Consider the following 24,155-nt stretch of genomic DNA (forward strand, 5'->3'; position numbering starts at 1 on the left):
CAAAACAAGGCTTTTTCTCGTACAGATAAAATCTTTCTAGACAAGCAAACACATCTGAGGGCTCTTTCCACCTCAAATGATAAACACATTAGTGGAAACCATTATTGGAAAAATCCAAGACAACAAACTGTTCATTACCAAAGCAAGGAGGGAGGCACTATTATATAAGAATAAAACGGATTATTTTGAATGGTGATATGGTGTAGTGCTATTATCAAGCAAAGGCTGTAATTTAATTTAATTAATTTAATTAAATACATGCAACACTGACTGTTCATTTACACACAAGCAGTTTGTGATCGAAATCTGTTCATAGTAAATGCTGCTTCTCATCTCTGCATCTACCTGAGTTTGGGTTGCTTATAACCAATGCTTAATTTGTAAATTAATAAGTGCTGGATGAAAAACTTCAGTTTTCTCGGAACATTCAATGACAGCACTAAACGGTGATGACACAACTAATCATCATTTACAACATAATTTCGGCACGGCCCTAACTACACCCTAGTCTATTATTCAGTCGCATATAGCTACGTTGAGACCAAATATCATCTCAACCAAATATCAGTTGATCAGTGATATTCTCCCTCACCGACGACATCGTTGCCTTTTCCAGTACATGGATTTCTGACTAATCTAACTCCCGTTGTTCGTATCTCCTGCTATCCTGATTAGTATTAGCAGAATTGTCCAGGGCTGCAGTTCCATCTTCCTGGGATCTCTATTGATCAGAAACACCATCAGTTTTACTCTGGCTCAAATTAAACACTGCTGATAATGTGCATTTGGCAATGCAATATGCGCCAACCATCTTCAAACTTGCAGTGAGGAGCATTTGTAAACCAGTGGTTTTAAACAAAAGAGAATTAAGTTAAATATTTGTGTGTTTTTTTCTATTTTACAGTGAAGTTTTACAATATTACAAATTTCTTATTTAGTTAAATATTTATTAATAATAATAATAATAATAATAACAACAATATGTCATGTTGGTATATGATCACAACTCTTTTTTTTTTAATGAGCAAATAAACCTAGAGCTTTAGAAAAAGAAAAATACATACATACTATACTGTATATCATGAAACCCTAAACGCATCAGGTTTATCACTAGGAACAATCCATAATAGAATTTACCAACTAAATGTTGCACCTTGAAATATTTTTTTTATAGCAATCAGATTGTCCATTCATAAACAGCACAGGTTATATAATATGTGTGTAAATTTGAAGGCTATCACAGTATGTATAAAGATCCACTAAGGGTGGAATACGGAGTTCAAAACCATCTGGCCTTGAAGAAAGACTTTGCCATTGTTGCCATCACAAACACTTCTACACCACGCCGTATGACATAAACGTCATTTCTTTCCATTGTCAAACAGAGTTGAAAAGGCTCATGAGGAGCTAAGTAGCACCAAGCTGTGGAACAATGTAAGAGTAGAGGAAGAGGTTCCTCCCAGTGAATATAAACAAATGGAGGCCTAGTGTGTTCTCTAACTGAAGGGAACTCCCTCTGCTTTGAGGAAAAGGATTTATGATACTACACACTCTTCTGTGGAGTTGCTGAAAAGAGCTGCAATGATCTACACAGATGAAAACCAAAACCATGTGAGAAGACCCACATCTTTAGTGGAGAACAAGACCATAATGGAAAGACATGAGGTCACCTCCACCTGAGGCCGGGACCGGTAAAGGTCATGTGGCATATTACATTTACATATAAAGTGCTGGTAATACTGGTTATAAATATTGAATTGCACTTATCATATTTAATATATTTCTCGTGAGAGCAAAGTATCAATTATTATTGGTGCTCAATTATTAATTATGGTTATTTTTATTATTATCAATGTTGAAAACAGTTTTACTAAATATTTCTGTGGAAACTGATACTTTTTTGGGATACTTTGATTAATAGAATGTTCAATGTCAGCTTTTATTTAAAATAGAAATCTTTTGTAGCATTAAACAATTATTTATACATTTAATCAGTTATATACAGTAACACCTTCTTGCTGAATAAAATTATCAATTTCTTTTTCTTTTTTTAAAAATGAACTAAAACAAACTAAGTAGCATGCAGTGGTGTTCTGAAATGAATCACAAAAAATAAATAAAAAATAAAAATCATATATTTTATATATATAATCATATATTTTCAGGCCATTTCAAGTTTGATTTTGACATGACAAAGAGGTAATATCTAAGTGGGTGAGTTTTAACTTACTTTTTAATCGAGTGGTGCAGGAGTGACGTAAATTTGTTGGCCAAAACGCGGAAATGAGTTTTACCAATGGATTTTTTTAATGGGTTTTTGCTTAAATGGCTGAAAATAAGGTCTGTGGTGAACACAAGTTCAAGACACTTTCATGCTTTAATTCTATGACATAGAATAACGTGTCTTGAAAAAGGGAGTTGCTAACAAGTGGCTAAATGTGACTACAGAGGCTGTCAGGGAGATTAAACCATAGATATCATATAAAGGCTAGATGTCTCGTCCGTGCTGCTGGCCAATGGAGCTCGACATCCGCACACGGCGGCCATCTTACCACAGGGTGCTCGCTCACTCATAACATGGTGCATGTACGTTTAAATAACCATAACTTGCTCAATTTTCTACCGATTTTCAAACGGTTTGGTTTGTTATAAACGTCAGAGATGTAGCTATTATACTGCATACATATGAATAATTATGTTCAAAATGTTTAAGCATTCAGAATTATAGCCACGTTAATAACGTTTGTAAGAAACCAAACCGTTTGTAAATCCGTCCAGATTTCACCGAGATAAGAGGATTTGTGTGCGTGCTGCTCACTCACCTTAATTCACAGAGCCCTGTGGTAAGATGGCCGCCGGTGATGCCGGAAGTGACTCCGCCTTAAGACATCTAGCCTTTATATGATATCTATGGATTAAACGCCAGCACGTCGAACAGGTTAACTCAGTCTGCTTTTACAAACTCATTATGCTAATAATTGTGCCCTTATAAAGTATTCTAACTAAAACTTTCAGGGAAAATGTTTTTTTTGTTTTCAGATAAAAACGTAAGTTGTCGGAAGCTTAGTGATGAAGTCGTGGAACAACCGTGGTGTAGTTAATGTGTAGCCTACCTTTAGCTTTTTACTTCAGGAGACTGCATTTAGGCTTCGAAATTCATAAAAGTTGTGTTTATCTGGGAAAATTATCTTGATGGACAAGAAAGTATCATAAAATTTTGTTGATCACAAATGTTGTTGATTTTTTTTTTTGTGATAATACAAAAGCCTTTGGTAAAATCCCATTGGGAACCAGTGTGATGCTAACTGCCAGTTGGCCTACAAAGTGATGTCATACCTGCACCACTCTATTAGTCTTCCCATTCACAGCATAATTTTTTCATCTGTTTCGCAAACGTGCACGAAAACAAGAGGTGGGATTTAGTGCACAAGCCAATCATATCCAATCATAACCAATCATATCCAATCACAGCGCGACTGAGGCATTGCCTATTCTCACGTGACTTTATCCCATTCATTCTCAATCCACTGCATGCTTTAGGGAGTAAAAATGTAATAATAAATTTGAGAAAGGGGGTCCCTCATAAGGGGATTATTTTTTAAAAGTTACTTAAACTTTAAAGAACTTAAAGAACATGCTTCACACTTAAGTGCTCTGAAAGAGCTCTTTATTGCAATGAAAATGAATGAATCACATATTGAGCAGTAAGATGATGTTATAATTTCTGTCTCTCTCACAACTAAACATTATGACCCAAATACATTTGCTAAAGTCCTCAGGAAGACAAGTCAAGGAGAGCTGCAGCAGGAGGAAATGTGCCTCACAGCCAAGTTTCCACAAATCTTGCAGCTGATATTTCCATCACACCCTGCAAAAACGTAACTGTGTCAAGTTTATGAAAAGCTAAACCATTCTGAATTCTGATGAAGAGCTATGAGGCATCAAAAAAGCAGAAGCTACTTTGTATGATTCATTAAATCAACCACCTGGAGCAATCTGGCTTTATGCCCATTGCTGAAAGCAGAGCACAGCATATCTCTAGTTCATGGATCACCCTTCCAAAAGACATTTAGATTATCAACCCAGACGACTAATAAATAAAGGCAGCTGTTTCAACAAGTAAAAATGCATCTAGATGTGGCCATATATGCATAGGAACCATTTAGGAAACACTTACAGTTGTTTCAATGAGGAGCAAAAGCTTTAGATGTGCATAGTACGGTTGCCCTAAGGTGAGCTGTTTGCCCCACTGACCAATACACTACCACCACACCTTTCACAAACACCACAAAATTCTGTGCTCGACAAAACCGTGAGATGAGATATAATCATGCATGGAAAGCAAAAGGCGTGTGTTCAAAACAATACAATGTTTTCCCTAAATGGAAAAGTTTGAATCCTTTTTATATCAACTACAGAGGGACAGAATATCTTAAATATATTGTTTATGTCAGGTCAATGACGATGCTCTGTTTGTTTTGGGTTTTTTTGTTTTTTGTTTTTTTTTTCATTCAGATATATTCATTTTTTGAAAAATACTTTAATAATGTACTTTATGCATAAAATGACTGGTTTATACCTCTATGGTTTGCACGTTTTTAATCCATAAATTAATTTAGATAATTTGGGGGGCATTAAGTCAAACAGGATGGAACTTTAAGATTGAGTTTACATTATGATGTTTTTAAAGAAAACTTTTGCAGTTTGACATAATCTTTATTATTTTATTTCATTATTACTTTATTATTTAAACATCTATAGTATGTTACCAAATCTGCTTTTTGCTTTATTGCCATTATACATTAATAATTAATTTTTGATTATAAAAAGATAAAAACACATGTACACAATATATAAGGAAAATGTTTCCTTTTGACTTTACGGTTACATCACATGACATTTTTAGATCTATATAAAGTGCCCCTATTATACTATTTAAAAGTTTGTCTGCTACAGGTCTACTACAATACAGTAGGTTTACATGCATCCTAGGTCAAATAAAACTTTTTTCTCAAAATATACATTGCACATCACCTCATTTCACAAAGAGTCAGAATATGATTTTTTTGAAGATTCAGTCTCTCTAAACCCCACCTTTCCAACTCTTCTCTGATTGGTCAAATGGCCCACTCTGTTGTGATAGGTCTACTGCTTACAGCCCATGTCAGAAACAAAACACCTAATAACATGTCTGAATTTCAGTTCCGGAGGCTTCCTCTGCACTTAATACACAGGCTCAAATTGATATGTAAAAACCAACACCATCGTTCATCAGTCCTCAACCTTTTGAAATACACGCAAAGTGGATTTGGAGCACTGAAAACAGCATCTTCTCGGCATGTCAACAACACAAACCAAACTCATCCAGGCCTCAGCTACAACTACAGTGTTTGAGGGCGGGTCAAATAAGACGTCGTTCACAGGCATTGTTACGTAGGTATGCAACAGGAAGGGAGACTGGAATTGCTGACAACTCGTTTCAGCAGTTCAGAATTGATTCTTTCTTTTAGAAGACAAGAACTTTATTTGTCACACACTTTGAGCTTTGAAACTTTGCAGACCTTTTAAATTCACAAACAGCTAAATTGTATTTGCATAAAGGTAATATTCGAAAAAGCATAATGGGGCACTTTACATAAATAAATAATTCAATAAATGAAACAAACAAGACCCTATTTGACAATAAGGTTGACAATTGAATTCTGATTGGTTGAATACAAACTTACGGTCTATAGAAATTTAAAGTGTAAGTTAACTAAACTACTAAAATCAACAAGTAATATAAACTAAAGTGACTACATAACCAAAAGTGCAACGCCTAGAGCAAACAGAAACTATGCCTGCAGAAAAGGAGCTAATTTATTACTCATTGTCTGTTTTCATGAGGAGGTAATGTTTAACCCAAGCCTGCTGGACACAAAATAAGATAACATCTCTTTATGACCTCATAACTGGTCACTCGCCAAAAAGTTTCTTTACATATCTCAACTGTCCATCTATTATAAAAACAAATGATGTTGTAAAATATACCCATGATGCATTTTGGACGTGCTTACAGTTCAAACTATGATTCATACTTGCAGTATAATCTTTTCTGTGGGACAGAGGTTGAAGAAAGAGTAACTTTATTGTAAAATTTTATTATGTCTCAGTCCCTGATTGTAAACAAGGCAATTTGACAGAAATTATATTTTCAAAGTATGAGATCACAGCCAGCACAAAGTTCATTTTGGGACAGTGTGAAGTTAAAAGTTTTAATACTATCTTTGACCTAACATACTTTATAAACTTTAGAACAAGATAATGAGGGATTTACAGTTTAGCAGGATTTCAAATAAACAGATATGAAAGGTTATATAATTACAGTATAACTCAAGGAGATAATTATGTCCTGAACTCTCTAAGAAGATTAAAGGTGTGCGTCGGTAAAACATCCACATAAACCATCTTTCCTTGTGGTCTGGCTGCCAATGAAGGACAGATATGTGGAGGTCAGTTATTTCTATGGGAGAGTAGCTGTGCAATTTCTGTGACCCATGAAGTGCCTTATGTTGCAGACGAAGAACACCTACTGTCTACTATCTTTTTTTATTTTTTACATTATCTAAAGAAAATGTTAGTGGTGTTCGCTAAAGCAAACTTAAGCCACAATATTTGGCTGAGGTCTTTCAAGATAGTAAAGACTAAAATCTGATATAAATTTCATCAGCAATATTTTAATTTACTCTTAGTCCAGTGTCAAATGTATTTTTTAGTTTTTATCACATTTAGTCAACCTTTTCCAGTTTTTGTTTAGTCAAGTTTAAGACGACTAAACGTCTGGGAATTTTAGTCTAGCTTTAGTCAATAAAAACTTAGTCCTATTGTCATCATGCTGAATAACGGTTAAAATAATGATCATGATTATTCTGCCCAAAATTATTCTGCCACAACAATTGTTGTCATTTGAGAAATGTATTTTTACATTTCATCAGAATTATTGCACTTTCACATTTAACCACAAATCAAGAGAATGTCAACTCTTATGCATGGTTTATTTTACCTCATCTAGTTTCCTGATTTATTACTATTTATCATAAAAATTAACATACTCTGAAAAACTATGATTTGGGGGATCTAAACTCTCGACATCTGGCAACCGCAAGCATGAAAGCAAAGATTTTGGTAGCATTTAGATTTTTTAACTTTTAGTCTCGTCTTTTTTCCTCAACAATATTGCATGTTGATATTGTCACAGTTATGGCTTAATGCCAGTGTAGTCTCTTCTTAGTAATGGAAAAAGGGTTGACAATGAACATTTTTCATCATAGTTTTCGTTGATGAAATTAACACTTAAAACCATAATGAACTTAACTTTTTAAAATAACAGTTTAAAGTGATGATAATTACAGTATAGACAAAATAATTAATTAAATATGAGTGCCTTAAAACTTCAAACTGTGGTTGGAACCTTTTTTTGTGCCCATCAACACCTTTTTGATTTAGTAAAAAAAAAAAAAACACTAACACATGGCCTTTTGTGAGCTGTGCTGCGAGAATAGTTTAAATGAATTCTTCAATTAGACAACTCATAGCACACAGGAAAAATAATGATATAACAGAAGCTAAGCCATTTTGATGCAGGTGTTTCTCATTTTGAGGCAGTCGAGCATAGCGTCAATAAAGCGTATACAGGAGAAACAGACTGTGGAAGCAGTCACTGAATCCATCGGTGTGGAAAATAACTGCACCACAAATGAGAAAGAAACGAAAAGGCAGAATTAACTCAGCATTGTGCTAAGAAAACAAGACCATCCAACTACCAACTCACAAAAGTGCCTATAGCAGACAAATCAAAGACCTATTTTACAAGAAATGCTGTGGCGTACCATGTGACTCATCAAATGGTAGGCAAATTACATGGTACTGATTACTGTACATTACCATTCAAAAGTTTGAGGCCAGTAAGCCAGACTATGTAAAAAAAAAAAAAAAAAAAAAAAAAAAAAAATAATAATATATATATATATATATATATATATATATATATATATATATATATATATATATATATATATATATATATATATATATATATATATATATATATATATATATATATATATATATATATATATATATATATATATAATTCAGGAAGGATGCATTAATCAAGTGATCAAGTGACAGTAAAAACTTTTCCATTAAAAAAAAGCAAAAAAAAAATATGAAATTATTTTTTTAAACTGTAGTAAAGATAATATTCCAAAATAATACTGTTTTCACTGTATTTTTGATCAAATAAATGCAGCCATGGTGAGCAGAAAAGACATCTCTCAATAACAATAAAAAGAAAAAATCTTATTGATCTCAAACTTCGTGCTAATACCATTGGACTCTTCCTCTTTCATGTTTTCTTTTTTGGATATACCCTTTTCATGTGTTCTTTTTTGGATATGTACAATGGTAATACTAAATGTATCTGAGGTATATTGGGGATACCATATACATATCGTGGTATAGGAATACGATAAATACAGTCTATCTCAAAAATACCATGGATTTACCATCTGGTATCATCACTGAATCATGGTAGTGCCACATTACTGTTTTGTAAGCGTATTGTTTCATGATTTCATCACCTCACAAAAAAATCAATCAAAAAGCTATAAAAAACAAACAGGTGAAAAAAAAACAGTTGTTTTTTCACAGCATTCTGCATTTCACTTTCTATTAAATGCCCCTGGGGAGAAAATGTACCATCACTGCTATTTCTGAACCCAGAGAAGAGGAGGTAGTTGTCATGTAAAGAGCTTTATAGAGAATGATGTCAATTTCTCTATTATCAGAAGGGTAGCAATCTGTTATCAGATGGAAATGTTTGCTAACTAAAGGACCCATGCATACACCATGCTCTGTGACCAGCTTAATAACACTATATGACATCTCCCAGTGCCGTCATTAATTCATTCAGTAATGCTGGACAGGGATGCTGTTGTGTTGCCATCGCCTAGAAACTAATGAGTATCATTTCAGAAGAGATCCTTCTGATCAAACCGTTTTATCTGAAGTATTTGTTTCTTAGACACGGTTTTGCTCATGATGAAAGCCAAAAACAAAGCACTCATCTTCTCAAAAGAGAGAGAGAGAGAGAACAGACCCGTTATCCGTTCAACCATTTGTTTTTCTCATTCAATCTCTCTCCCTAAGGCAGGGTGAAAGAGAATTTGCACTCTGTTACATAATTATATAAGAGCATTTTTATGAATTTTACATCAGAGGTATTTCACAGTTAGTTCAACTATTTAAAAATACTGAGCAACAGTGGGAAAAATTAATGTCAATGTCCCGGGTAATAGAAGGCATGAATGCCTGCAGCCTGACAAAGGATCAGTTCTCTTTCCAATATGCAGTATTTTACAATTATATACAATATATTGTTATGAAAGCCTCACGCTCACACAGTGGCATTTGAACACCATTAATGATTAGAGTAAGAAAAATACAAGCTTTGTTTAATTGAAAACACTCAATCCACGGCAATGTAAACACGTTAGTCTGCATCCAAATCTGCCTATTTATTTGCGGCTCGCTGACAATGGGATTGTGTATACTCCGAGTAAATGACTAAACAGTACACTAGGACATAGTATCATAAAAATGTCTGATACCACAGATTGTGGTAAGTAAAAGTAAAATTAAATAAGTAAACAATAAATAAATAAAATATTTTAATTTTTCAATTACAACAACAAAAATAAACAAATCAAAATAAATAAGTAAATCAAAACATAAAATAAGTAAATAAATAAAAAAGTGAATATATAAATAAAAGTAAATAAATATTTTTAAAAAATCATAAAACTAATCAATAAAAAAAGTACATGAATAAATAAAAGATAAGTAAATAATTAAATACAAATAAATGTGCACTTTGAAAATTCATAAAAAAAAAGTTTTTAAAGTGTCTCCCAGGCACATTTTAGCATGATATTTTCAATGCAGAATTGGTGCTATGATTCAGGATGCACCAATTCTAGTCTCAAATACTGCATAACAGTTACTTACATAATTTAATGGAGGAGGTGAACCTTCACAGAATAATCAGTGAAATTCTGCATATTGCTCCATTGGGTAACATGAGAATTCAGGGTAGAGTTACTTCCTTAAGTGTGCTTGAAGCCCGCTGGAAGCTTGACCCCTGCTCATAATTTTAGCAATTACGTTGAGAATTTGACAACAGGAAGGGGGGAGGGGGGATTGATACTCAGTTGTGAGTAAAAGACTTGCTCCAGGGAATGGGTGAAAGTTAAAACATTTGTATATTCCCTTTGGTTCTCCGTTTGTTATTAGTGGTTCCTCAATTTTTTTAAATGTTGGTCAGTAAACAAATTCAGTCCTCGAGTACCAAATATTACTTTTTGGGTCAAGGTTCTAAGCCACTGCGGTGTACTTTTTTTTTTTTTACTTTGTACTGGGTGCATTTTGCTTTTTGATTTCACGGAATTGGTAGCAAGCTGTGGAGACGCTAAACATTAAGAGTGGCATGACACTCACAAACCATTACAGATAACAAATTACAGTTCCTGCACTCATTATAACACACATGGGGCAAAATTAAAACAAGTGGAGATGTTTCCTCTGTAATAGATATATCTCTGACATGAGTCATTTAATTTAGTGGCGATGCTTATGGAGACAAATATGGGATCCAGTTGCTTTGTTGTTGAGCTAGCAAAGAGTACGGCCTCTGTCTAAATACACACAACAGATATAGGTCATTTACCCTTGCTAACCAACTTATACTGTAAACAGCAGTGTTTGTTTACATGATGTCGTCATAGGAACTTCTGGTCATCTTTGTGTATCAGATTACTTCACTTTTGCATTACATGGCTGTGAAAACTGATCTTCTGAACTCCAATCCCTCCCAACCAGTGCTGCTAATGTGATTAGCAACTCATTTTCCATTACTACAAATTGTCTGAACATCTGACCAGTGGCATCTCATATGTCACTGTCAGAAATGAATCAACAAGAAGACATATCATATGCAAAAGGTCAACCTCACAGGATAGGAGAAGCTGCCCATGTGCCCAAAATAGCCAAGGCTAATATTTTACACCAGACGTGTAAACCGTAGCCACCAGCCACAACAGAAGTGACACATGAAAATGGGGAACTGATGAGGTCTTATTTGGTAATATCTTGCTTAAACTTAATTTTTTTACACAAAGGTTTTAAAAAATATACTTTTGACAAATGTGTGCAGTGGAATTCTGTAATGATGAGGGCAAAGAATTCAGTCCTTAAAAAAAAAAGAAAAAAAAATTGAAAACAGAAAATATAGAAATTAAAATAAAGGTTATACTTAGTATTTACATTTTCCAGGTTAAATAAATGAACATTAATTAAAACTATCAAAAAGCAATTGCAATACAATTTTATTTTGTATTTTTACAACAATTAAATACATTTTCTAATTATTAAAATAACTAATAAATACAAAAATAAAATGCACAGATCATTTTTCAAGATTGATTTTGACATGACAAAGCAGTGAAATCTGAGGTGAGGGAGTTGAATACTTGATTTTTAATGAGTCTTAACATTAACATTATTATTTAGCCATTAATTCAGAATCAGATCAGTTTTAATCATGTGAACAATGCCTGCTTCCCTTGCCTCCTCAAAGGAAACACCCTTAAATAGTTCCTCACAAAAAATAAAATCTGTAATTATGTGAGCTGCAGCTGATGATTATCAGTGAACACTAAGTTGTGATCGGTTCCTCACAAAGCTGTTGTAGGCATTTACAAGACAGAATACAGGTTTCATGCAAACACTGCGTTCACAACAGAAATAAATAAATAAAAATAAAAATGTATTGGTGCACCTGATGCATAGTGGACTTCCACAAAATGTGTCAACCAGTAATTCAATAAAATACAATTGTGGCAATAAGGTTATACTCTGTCCTACTATGCTTGTGTTTTCAAAGATATAGTAATTGTGTTCCTCAGTCCTCAATTGCACAATGGTGTTGCAAAATGTTACATAATACACACAAAGTTAATTCTGGGAGTATTACAAAACCACTTTATTCTGTCAGACACAGTCCATCTGTCTGTATGCTCATCAGAACCATATTAAATGTTTTTTTTTCTGATGTTATGTTTTATGTTACCATTCTAGTTAGATCAGGGGTTAGGTTAGGTCATATATAAACCCCAAACTTTTGAATGGTATTATTATATTTGAGAATGGTGAAATGACCCAATTAAAAATGTATAATATATATGTCCAGAATATATGGAAACTTAAGAAGGGCCTTTAAATGGACAAATAATCCAGATGGTACAGTTACCAACAAAGATTAATGAGGCCATGCCAACTAGCCAAACCTTGAACCCTTGATTAACACAGCAACCATGAACTTACCCTACTGGACTAAATCTCATTTGCAGTCCATGTAAACAGGCATGCATGCATGGAAATGCCAATCAATAACAGTGAGAGTAACACTTTAGCCTTGAAACCTTGGAGACCTTCGGCACAAAGCAAAAGCTACAGTTTTTCACAGTATTTCAGTCTGACAGTGTTTGAAACAACATCCTAATATTAAGGAGGCTGCCCACACAATTTCAAGCTATTAAGACACAGTGGGTCTAAACAATCCTTCAGTCACAGTCTGCTGAAGAGTAAATCAGTGGGGTTCATCAATCCCCTTATAACACAGTTCACTCAAGGTTAAAACTCATACCAAAGTGCTACACAGAAACAATAATGTGAGCAGTTTTTTTTTTTTTTTTCACATCAATAATTAATTGCAGTCAATTTTAGAGCCTCAGCCTAGCAGTTAGTGCATGTTTCTACACGTAAACCCATGTTGTTTACACACGCGATGCGAGTTTGAGTCCAGATTGCATCATTCGCCGATTGTTCGCTTTTCTAAATGTAATTTTCTTTCCTACATGTTCCTACATGACATTATTAAAAGGAATACTTTACCTTAAAAATAAGAAGATTTTTGTCAGTGTTTACCAGCCTTCATTTCACTCTAAATGTGCATGCTTTATTTTCATTTTTGGGTGAAATATCCCTTTAATTGGTTCACGGTAAGTTACCTTACTAAATAAATGCAAGAATTAAAAAAAACATACAAGGATAGATACTTCAGAAATCCACCAGAAAAATTATCCAGGCATCTGTGGCTTACTATTTTCAGTGTACTATGATTTGGGATACACTAATCGTATCTTGCAAACTATTTTAAACAGGTAGGCTATACTCCCTATCTTAACTGCGAGCAAATAAGCATAGTGACAACTTAATCCTATTATATATCCCCATTATAACCACTAAGCCATCTACACTGCAAGTGTGATCTAGTTTTGCCACACTGTCTAACAGCTTTGTTGATTTATAATGGGAATGATTCAGTTTTAACCTGTGCCTGCTTTCTCTATATACAGTAAACATACACAATTTTAAAAAAAAATTGTGAGTTACATTGAAGAACTTACAGTGAAAGTGAATGGGTTTTTAAAAGCAGAAATGTGATTCTTGTAATTTTATAAAAGCAATTACATTAATTATTCTGTTAAAACATGTGATTATTTGAGTTGTAAAGTTGTTTAAAACTTTTTTTGTATCTTTTTTAGTTAAGTCAAAGTGTTGAAATTGTAAATTTGGAAAAACAGAAAAGGTTAGTGTTAGGTTTTTTCCCCCCACACTAAAACAGTGTTAATGCACATATTGTTTAAAGGAACCGTATGTAAGATTGTGGCCAAAACTGGTACTGCAATCACTTTCAAATTACTGTAGAGCGGTGTATCCCCTCCCCCCTGACTCGAGGTTGCCTGATAGGCTGCAGGATCCAGCAGGAACGTAGGCTGCTACAAGGAGCTGCAGCTGTGGTAACTAGAGCAGAGCTGGCAACCCGGATGCCGAAACACTACTGACTTCGTGATTGGTAGATAGGTGGAGGGTGGCGCTTCAGGCCAAAACACAACATGACAACATCAACATCAGTTGAGGGCTGCAACTTCACTTTTTAAATGACAATATCCTGGCCGGACTACTGTTGTCAGTGATATAAGTATTTGAAATGAACATGATTTCTTAATGTCTAGTGACATATCAGGGCCATTTTATGATTAATTGAAATACATTTCTTACATACGGTTCCTTTAAAGGTAGGGACCAGGGTATATGAAAAAAATAATTATTATATTATATTATATTATATTATATTATATTATATTATATTATATTATATTATATAAACATTTTAGCAGTCATGGTTTGGCCATATTCTTCTTAAGTTACAATGTAACCATGGAGTCTGCATGGTGTGTGTTAGCAGACACACTGACATCTGGCATACTTCTCTGTCATTTTGGGAGTTCCTTCATGAATGAACATGTCCAAATAAAGACGAAGAGCAATTTCCTTTTCCTCCACATACAAGAAATGTGCAAGAGCATATACTCTATCATACTTCTAAACCACACATCTGTTTATATCCAGAGGGAGGTTGTGTCAACACAGGAAACATGACTTTGCTACTGAGATTTTGCAGGGCTATTGCCAACAGTAAACCTTTAGGGATAATGAACAGTGCAGTGTAAGAGGGGACATGCCTCTTTTAAGACAGTGGGAACTTCTGTGACACTGGGGTGTTCTGGTGAGGCTGACCTCAGCAAAACAGCTCAGTTCAGTAATGTGAGCTGTTTAACCTCCAGAGGAACATGATTTAGTTGGAAATGGAGCAGAGGAAATGTTAAGGTCAGGCAGATGTACAGTGATGACGTTAGCTCATGCACTAAAAAGCTGCAAGATTTTCATGATTTTTTTTCTTTACGGTAAAAATGCCATATTTCTTGTAGTTGTCTCTACTCAGTAAACTGGGATAATTGAAGAGATTTCAGATGTCCATTGAACTTTTTTATTAATTAAAGGATGTTTTTTTAAATATCAATATTTGTGTGATTTGAAACAGTTTTGTGATTAATTTATCTAATTTGTGTCTCTGGAAAATAGTCTTTGACATTTATAAGTATTGTTGAATTTCCAGTTTGTTTGTGCCCATTTCTTAGGTGAGGGATTTGTGGATTACAGTTTAGGGTTAGAGGTAACTTACACTGTAAATCAAACACTGCTATGGAAATCGGGACTAAATGTATAATTTTCTATTTGGTAGACAATTACATTAACATGCAAACCATGTGACAAGGACTAGAACATCTAATCTATCTATCTATCTATCTATCTATCTATCTATCTATCATAAAACAAAATTAAGAATTTGAGTCAATAATTCACGCTAATTATTAATTTAACAGGCCTTTGTGTAGTGCAAGGAGAATCATGGAGGTCTTTAAAAGCTCACTCATCTCAATAGTTTATGATCAGCCAGCAAATTAATCCATTGAATGTGATTATTCAGTATCAATAGTTGTTGCAGCACTATGCAACAAAGTGGTTCTTTGATGCAATTAATTAAAGTGGCCTTACTACACAATCAAATCATCACCAGCATAGTTTAAATATGCAAAATGGCTACCCACTGCTCTGGGTGTGTGTGTCTACGGTTTGCAGTGTGTGCATGTTCACTACTACTCACTACTCTGTTTGTGCACTAACTTGGATGGGTTAAATGCAGAGGACAGGGGTACCATACTTGGCCTTCACATGTCACTTAAATGAATAAATTATATTAAAATTAAAATAAACATTGAACAATCCAAGCACAGTGGACATCAAATAGCACAAAGCAGTATAATGAGAGCAATTTAGTTTTTTTCTTTTCTTTTTTTTTTTTTTTTTATTGCAGACAGTGCATGAAAGAGTGTTGAGCAACCAGGACACAGTTCCTTAAAAAAACGGATGTTTACCAAGCCTTTCACTTTCCCTGGATCCTCAGGCTTAGTGCTTTATAATCCAGTATTATTAACAGAATCCATCTCAAACAGTTCCATCACTTCACAAGATTGAATATAGATACAGATTTATGAAGAACAGACACCATAGTTTACATTAGATACATTGCAAAATGCTTTGATGTTACCACACCCAAGTGTGTTAACAGGCTGGCAATGCAAAATATATATATATGCTGGTGCACCAACAAAAAGTACCCTTATAATAGCACCAATCTAACAACTTTGTCAGCTTTACAGCTATTATACAATCAGCAGTTTAAAATTCAACACCATTTCATTTTTACCATTTCAAAAGTTTATATTCTAGAACAAACTCATACTGTGTAAAACCTATAAGCACAATTGTGAATATGCAAAATTATGGTTTGAGGGTGTTAAGGTGTTAATTTTATTTTGACTTAGCCATAAAGTAAACTAATTGCAAAATTAATGGGGGGTGTCATTGTTTAGTTCTCTTAAAGGTAATGTTTGAGGATTTCTTACCCTACACCCATCAGAAGTTCCCCACACTGGTGACGTGATATTCCTTCTCAATGCCATTGTTGTTGCATTAAAAGGTTCCCCCAAAAGCCAATGCTATCTCTCTCATTTCAACAGTCGACCAAGCGAAACCAATAAATCAACAGCAAACAGACAGACATGCTGAGGATGACATCACCCGTAATGGACACAGGAGAAACCCTAAACAGATTAAGGGCAAATCCTCTTAGCAAGTAAGCCATTCACCAACACTCTACATCCTCTTTACAGGTCCGAGAAACCCTGTTAAAATAAATGGATGGTTATTTATAACCTCGGAAATGGACTTTCACTTGTTGAATCCTATCGACAGCTCTTCAACAGATAATTCAGACTGATTAAAAAAAAAAGAAACACACACACACACACACACACACACACACACACACACACACACACACACACACACACACACACACACACACACACACACACACACACACACACACACACACACACACACACACACACACACACACACACACACACACACACACACACACACACACACACACACACACACACACACACACACACACACACACACACACACACACACACACACACACACACACACACACACACACACACACACACACACACACACACACACACACACACACACACACACACACACACACACACACACACAAGAAAAGATTAAAAAGGTATGACATTTTGAAACAGATCGCGACAATAATCAAGGAAAGATAAAAAATACTGTATTTCAGGCTTGCAAATGTAATATCATTTTGAGGATTGCATTAGTGCGGAACTGCAAGTGTTTCTGAGACTTTGTTTACACTGTATACAAAATTTTACAGACTAAACTTTATGTCTATTTTGCAAGATATGAAATCAGATCGATTTATTCAGATATTGTAATCAAAATATTGCTAAAGTAATGATGTAAGCATCAGCATAATGCTTTCTCATGCATAATTAAAACTGCTCATTCACACATTCACTAGTGAATGCTAAATACAGTGGTTTGCTATTTGAGGAAAGAGCAAGCTAAAATGAGAAAATGTCTCAAAGAGGTGAAAAGAATGAATAAAAAGTCTACTTCTGACACTTTTTTGCATTGTGACATTATTTTCAGAACAATTAAGCAAATTTTACCCCAATAAACTGTATTTTTTGTATGTAACATTTGCTTTACGTAATTGTTGCATTTCAAGTGACAAGACAAAAAAAGTTCAGACAGACATGTCTGAGGGGGAAAAAAAAGAGCTGAGGAGAATCAACATACGAAAGGCCGGAGAGTGGGTCCAGCCACAGAAAAGCGGCACAGTCTGTCCCAGAGAAGTCTGTCCCAGCAGTTGCACTGCAAACTTGGTCCCCACTCTGGGACACTGTGCCTTTTGCGGCTTCATGTCACGCCCATAGTTGCCCATAAATAGTCTGTGAAACTCCCACAAGTTAATATTCATCGAGTGCGAAATCATGGCAAACAGAGAGGAAAACCAAGAAACGTAACTTTCATTACGTCATTACGCATTGTGATGGCATCATGGCATTTTATTACCATCCATTAGATTGCATCTGACAAGCTACAGATGTGTTATGAGGATGAAATGCATATCATACCAATATTAGTGCAGAACATATTTCACTTTTCTTTTTCCAAATATGTGGTAATTTGCATTTCTGTTGTAATCTGTTTGATTTTGTTTGTTTTACACTGCAGATCGATCAAACGGGTGTTGTCGGCTGTTAATTGTAAGACTTGCTTTGTGAAGTCTTCATGTTATTTATGAGAGGCAGTATTGCCATTTCTTACACAACGGTCTACAGTTTCACACACTTTCACGTGTTTCTTCTATCTGCCAACGGTGTCGCCATTTCTCATTTCACCCGTTTTTGTGCGTACGCCTGGGTCAGAGTTTGCATGAAGTTTGCACATTTTCCCGTCAAGTTTGCTTTTTATAAATACCAATTATTGCGTAGAGAGCGGCGTACGCCTTCTTTTGTGCGTACGCAACGTTTTTAAATGAGACCCCTGGTACCAATACCGCAATCTGTCCTCTGTTTTATAAATTAATTTAAAGGGTACATAACATGCACAGTTTCACCTAATCTCATGTTAATCTTGAGTACCTATAGAGTAGTAGTGAAATCTGATCCAGTTTTACTTAACTGTTACATGACTGGGGTCTTTTATCACTGGGACCGCTCCACGTTTTAATAGCAAACGATTTGCAAATCCAGCGTCGAGGCCTTGTTAATAAAACATTCGTCACTGAAATGACCAGAACACACAACCGCACTTCCTACACTCCGTTGCTGCCCCGGAAAAACAAACTGCATCCACTGTTCCTGTAACGCCGGGTTCTTTGGAAAGCTAAACACGGTAAGCTTTCCCTCACATCCAAATACACACTTTTTTGGAGACATTCTTGAACAAATCCTATGCAGCGCGGGCGCCGATGATTTCCTGTTGTAGCGTGTTGATGTGCGCGGTCTCGTTCTCCTCTGGGCGACGTGTGCGCGGGCGAGCTTTTCCGAGAGAAATGCTCATATAAGGAGTTCCACTCTCATCTACGTCATTAGATCCACGATCGAAAAAAAAACAGCCGAAACTTGCACCAACCCGGAAGTAAGATTTTCGGCACAGAAATTCTCCGTTATCCGTCCAAAATATTTTTTTTTAAACTTTGCCCATGTTTAGCATGAGAATCCATCTCTTTAACAGTGTAAACAACTCTGAATACATGAAATACCATTGTACCCCCCCCTTTAATGGAGGTGGGGCAAGCCCATGCCAGACCTTATAAATAAAACATTTATATTTGAATTGGCATATTTTAAATTTTTTACATTTTCAAAACTCAACTCAATATTTTTATTTTATTTTTATTAATTTTTTTAAATGAGAGTGGTAATGAAACAATTTTATGGCCTTCTAATACAGTGATTCTATTAACTTTAGAGTTGTATCACCTATGAATGACCAACTATTACAACATTACTGAATATTTGAAAAAATCATTGAATGTAAATACAATCTGGCAGCACCAACTGTCAAAAAGGGCCTAATGTACTTAAAATATTTTAAATAAAATGTTATAACATTAGACAACTTTTTTACTGTACGTGATTTTTTTTTTAAGTTAGAGTACAATACAAAGCAACCCCAAGATACGTAAACTCTTTAACAATTTCAAGCTCCTCCCCTCAGGAATACATTTGAATGTGTCTTCTCTACTAACCGTTTTGCAAAAGTTTCCATCCACTTGTCAATCGAATTATCTGAAGTTCGGAAAAAAAAAACTCATGTGAATAAAGCTGGTGAAAGTGTGTTTCCATCCAATGGCTTTAAAGCGAATGAAAACCTGTGCGTAATGACATCACATGCTGTTTTGCGATCAAATTGGTATATCGAATTGATTTGAGACATTTTAAGGTGTTTCCATTCATTTTCGCACTGAATCGCACAACATTCAAGCAAACATTTGCGAACAAAGTTTTGCTAGACAAAATAGATTGCGCCATCTACCAACAAATGATCAATATTGCACAAGTTTTAATAGTGCTTAGAGTCCTGCACGGGTCCATTTTTGGAGACCCGCCCCCGCCCGTGCCGCAAAGATCAGTACAACATCTGACCCGTCACCCGTGATAATATCAAAATTAAATCCGCACCCGCCCAGACCCATTAATATTTGGCCCATTACCCGACCCGTGCCCGCGATAAATCACACACAAGCTTCATTCCAATTAAAGTGCTTTATTTTTTATCTGGCATATCTCTCTACATCACAATAGCCTCATGAATGGGCTAATGAGCACTAAAGTGCGCTTTGTTTTGCTCCATTCAAGTAGCCTAGGCTACCTCCAGTTCACGCGCCGGTGCCTCCATGTCCTGATTATATTGCCTGCTATATTTAGCTCTTATTTATTTAATCCAGGAAATTGGTTGATGAAACATTGATTAAAATTAAGATACAATAAATACAAAAAGAAATTCACTTTAAAGAAAGGCTTTTTACAAAAACAAACTTAGTAAAGTGGTCAAAATCATGTCTGCCCACTCCATTTGTCTCTATTCGGGATCATCTTATCTTATTCATGCTTTTCACTTTTCATATAATCAACATGAAATTTAAAAATATATATATTATTTTATTTAAACATGAATATGAAACTAAATCGTTTTTTTAATGACTGGGCTACAACACATAGGCTAGGCCTATTAGCCTGCCCTACAATACAGAGAAATTTAAAGGTCCCGTTCTTCGTGATCCCATGTTTCAAACTTTAGTTAGTGTGTAATGTTGGTGTTAGAGTATAAATAATATCTGTAAAATTATAAAGCTCAAAGTTCAATGCCAAGCGAGATATTTTATTTAACAGAAGTTGACTACATCGAACGGCTGGATTGGACTACACCCCTCTACTTCCATCTTTAATTACGTCATTAAAAACGTGTTTTGACTAACCTCCGCCCACAGGAATACAGGCGTATTGATGGCGAAATGTCAACAGACGTGGTTGATGTTTATCTATAATCGGATACCGCAAAAGTTTAATTCGAAGTTGTTAGTTTGCTCTGTCCATTTCACCACGGACTGTTTTTCTAACCTGGGATAATATCAAGCAGGCTTCTCTCAGCGTTTCATACTGACGAAGGGGGCAATTTAAACTATATTCCAGCAAGCGGTAAGTAGTGATTTACTATGGAAGTAGCGATCAACTTCACCTCGTTTCTCTTAGTAGGATGAAAATAATCTTACTTAAACTGTGATTAATATACAGAAAGCGATCAAAGAACAACCCCTTTCCACTCGCCCAAGCTGTCAACCACACAGCGCGAGTTTATCTGGACACTTGCCAAAACTCGTTATGAAATCAATGACGCTGTTACACTGCACAACGAAGCTCTGACTGTATTTATATACCTCATGTTTGCATTGGTGAAATCATTAGTGAGTGCAGAAACTGCGTTGCAATGATAAGATCTTTTTTCACGCGATCAACAGACGGTCATCTGCTCAATGCTCATCACTGCAACCTTTTGTGTGATTGAAATAGATCTAAATACTTAAAAAAACTTCTCACGATTCGTTAATCCCGATAGCTGTAATAGTAAAAACGTATAATACCTGTAATAATAAAAGTTTTCCAGATAGTTCCACATGTAATGCCAGATATTTCATATGCAAGCATGTCAGCCAATCACAGCAGAGGGCGTTTACACTGAAGTCTCTCAGCAGACACGCCCCTTCAAACAGAGCGTTCAAATCATGGGATGAAATCAGGCTAGGAAATATGCCTTTTATTTCTAAATTATAACAGTTTTTGATCTAAAAAACATACTAACATTATAAGGGCACCCCAGGAAACATTATAAAATAATAAAATAATCCATGGAATGGGACCTTTAATGTCGGAGCGTTGCCGGTGAGCATGTGGGGGGAGAGATAAGATTTTCGATCAATCATCGAATATTATTTTGCTTGATATACCAATTATTAATATTTGGTGTTTTAAATGCCTGTTTGAGATCTCTGTGAAAGTTTTAATTGTAGGTTCGTGGCCAGAGTGTCGCAATTTCGGTTTCATTTTGCATATAGCCTACAGCCCTTAATCTGACGCCACGGGTTATTATCTAAAAGAAAGAGAATAGCCTACGTTTGTATGTAGGCCTATATATGGGCAATTTATATACACAATGCTTAGCCTACTAAAATATAATTATGACCGCCGCTAGCGTAGCTAGCGAAAGCGGTCATATAGGGATTGTCAAAGTTTTTTTTTTTTTTTTTTTTCGTCACCTTACTGAATTTTTCGTCAACGATACCAGGGACACCGAAGCACCGGGGAACATGAAATTTGGTGGGCATGTAGCCCCACTAGACTTCTAAGGAAAAATTTCGTTTGGTCCCCGGGGGCCACTCCCCCCCCGCGCTGGGCCCCCCCAAACCCCAAAAAATGCAGTTTTTCCTAAATAACTACCTGAACCGTGGCACCGAGGATGAAGAAATTTTTATGGTATGTTGGTCTACTAGACTTTTACGGAAAAATTTCGTTTGGTCCCCAGGGGCCACTTCCCCCCCCCGCGCTGGGGCCCCCTTAAATTTTTCGTCAGCGATACCAGGGACACCGAAACACCGGGGAACATGAAATTTGATGGGCATGTAGCCCCACTAGACTTCTAAGGAAAAATTTCGTTTGGTCCCCGGGGGCCACTCCCCCCCCGCGCTGGGCCCCCCCAAACCCCAAAAAATGCAGTTTTTCCTAAATAACTACCTGAACCGTGGCACCGAGGATGAAGAAATTTTTATGGTATGTTGGTCTACTAGACTTTTACGGAAAAATTTCGTTTGGTCCCCGGGGGCCACTTCCCCCCCCGCGCTGGGGCCCCCGTAAATTTTTCGTCAACGATACCAGGGACACCGAAGCACCGGGGAACATGAAATTTGGTGGGCATGTAGCCCCACTAGACTTCTAAGGAAAAATTTCGTTTGGTCCCCGGGGGCCACTCCCCCCCCGCGCTGGGCCCCCCCAAACCCCAAAAAATGCAGTTTTTCCTAAATAACTACCTGAACCGTGGCACCGAGGATGAAGAAATTTTTATGGTATGTTGGTCTACTAGACTTTTACGGAAAAATTTCGTTTGGTCCCCGGGGGCCACTTCCCCCCCCGCGCTGGGGCCCCCGTAAATTTTTCGTCAACGATACCAGGGACACCGAAACACCGGGGAACATGAAATTTGGTGGGCATGTAGCCCCACTAGACTTCTAAGGAAAAATTTCGTTTGGTCCCCGGGGGCCACTCCCCCCCGCGCTGGGCCCCCCCAAACCCCAAAAAATGCAGTTTTTCCTAAATAACTACCTGAACCGTGGCACCGAGGATGAAGAAATTTTTCTGGTATGTTGGTCTACTAGACTTTTACGGAAAAATTTCGTTTGGTCCCCGGGGGCCACTTCCCCCCCCGCGCTGGGGCCCCCTTAAATTTTTCGTCAACGATACCAGGGACACCGAAACACCGGGGAACATGAAATTTGATGGGCATGTAGCCCCACTAGACTTCTAAGGAAAAATTTCGTTTGGTCCCCGGGGGCCACTCCCCCCCCGCGCTGGGCCCCCCCAAACCCCAAAAAATGCAGTTTTTCCTAAATAACTACCTGAACCGTGGCACAGAGGATGAAGAAATTTTTATGGTATGTTGGTCTACTAGACTTTTACGGAAAAATTTCGTTTGGTCCCCGGGGGCCACTTCCCCCCCCGCGCTGGGGCCCCCGTAAATTTTTCGTCAACGATACCAGGGACACCGAAGCACCGGGGAACATGAAATTTGGTGGGCATGTAGCCCCACTAGACTTCTACGGAAAAATTTCGTTTGGTCCCCGGGGGCCACTCCCCCCCAGCGCTGGGCCCCCCCAAACCCCCAAAAATTCAGTTTTTCCTAAATAACTACCTGAACCGTGGCACCGAGGATGAAGAAATTTTTATGGTATGTTGGTCTACTAGACTTTTACGGAAAAATTTCGTTTGGTCCCCGGAGGCCACTTCCCCCCCCGCGCTGGAGGCCACTCCCCCCCCCGCGCTGGGGCCCCCTTAAATTTTTCGTCAACGATACCAGGGACACCGAAACACCGGGGAACATGAAATTTGATGGGCATGTAGCCCCACTAGACTTCTAAGGAAAAATTTCGTTTGGTCCCCGGGGGCCACTCCCCCCCCCCCGCGCTGGGCCCCCCTTAA

At 36.6% G+C, this 24,155-nt stretch overlaps 1 protein-coding gene across 5 annotated transcripts in view; it reads right to left on the bottom strand.

The window, feature by feature from the left end:
* The window catches only part of mast4 (microtubule associated serine/threonine kinase family member 4), a 171,813-nt gene that overhangs the window by 139,315 nt on the left and 8,343 nt on the right, over nucleotides 1–24,155 (bottom strand). The window lies entirely within an intron of this gene.

This window comes from Scardinius erythrophthalmus, assembly GCF_964197995.2.
Source record: "Scardinius erythrophthalmus genome assembly, chromosome: 5".
Taxonomy (NCBI): domain Eukaryota; kingdom Metazoa; phylum Chordata; class Actinopteri; order Cypriniformes; family Leuciscidae; genus Scardinius; species Scardinius erythrophthalmus.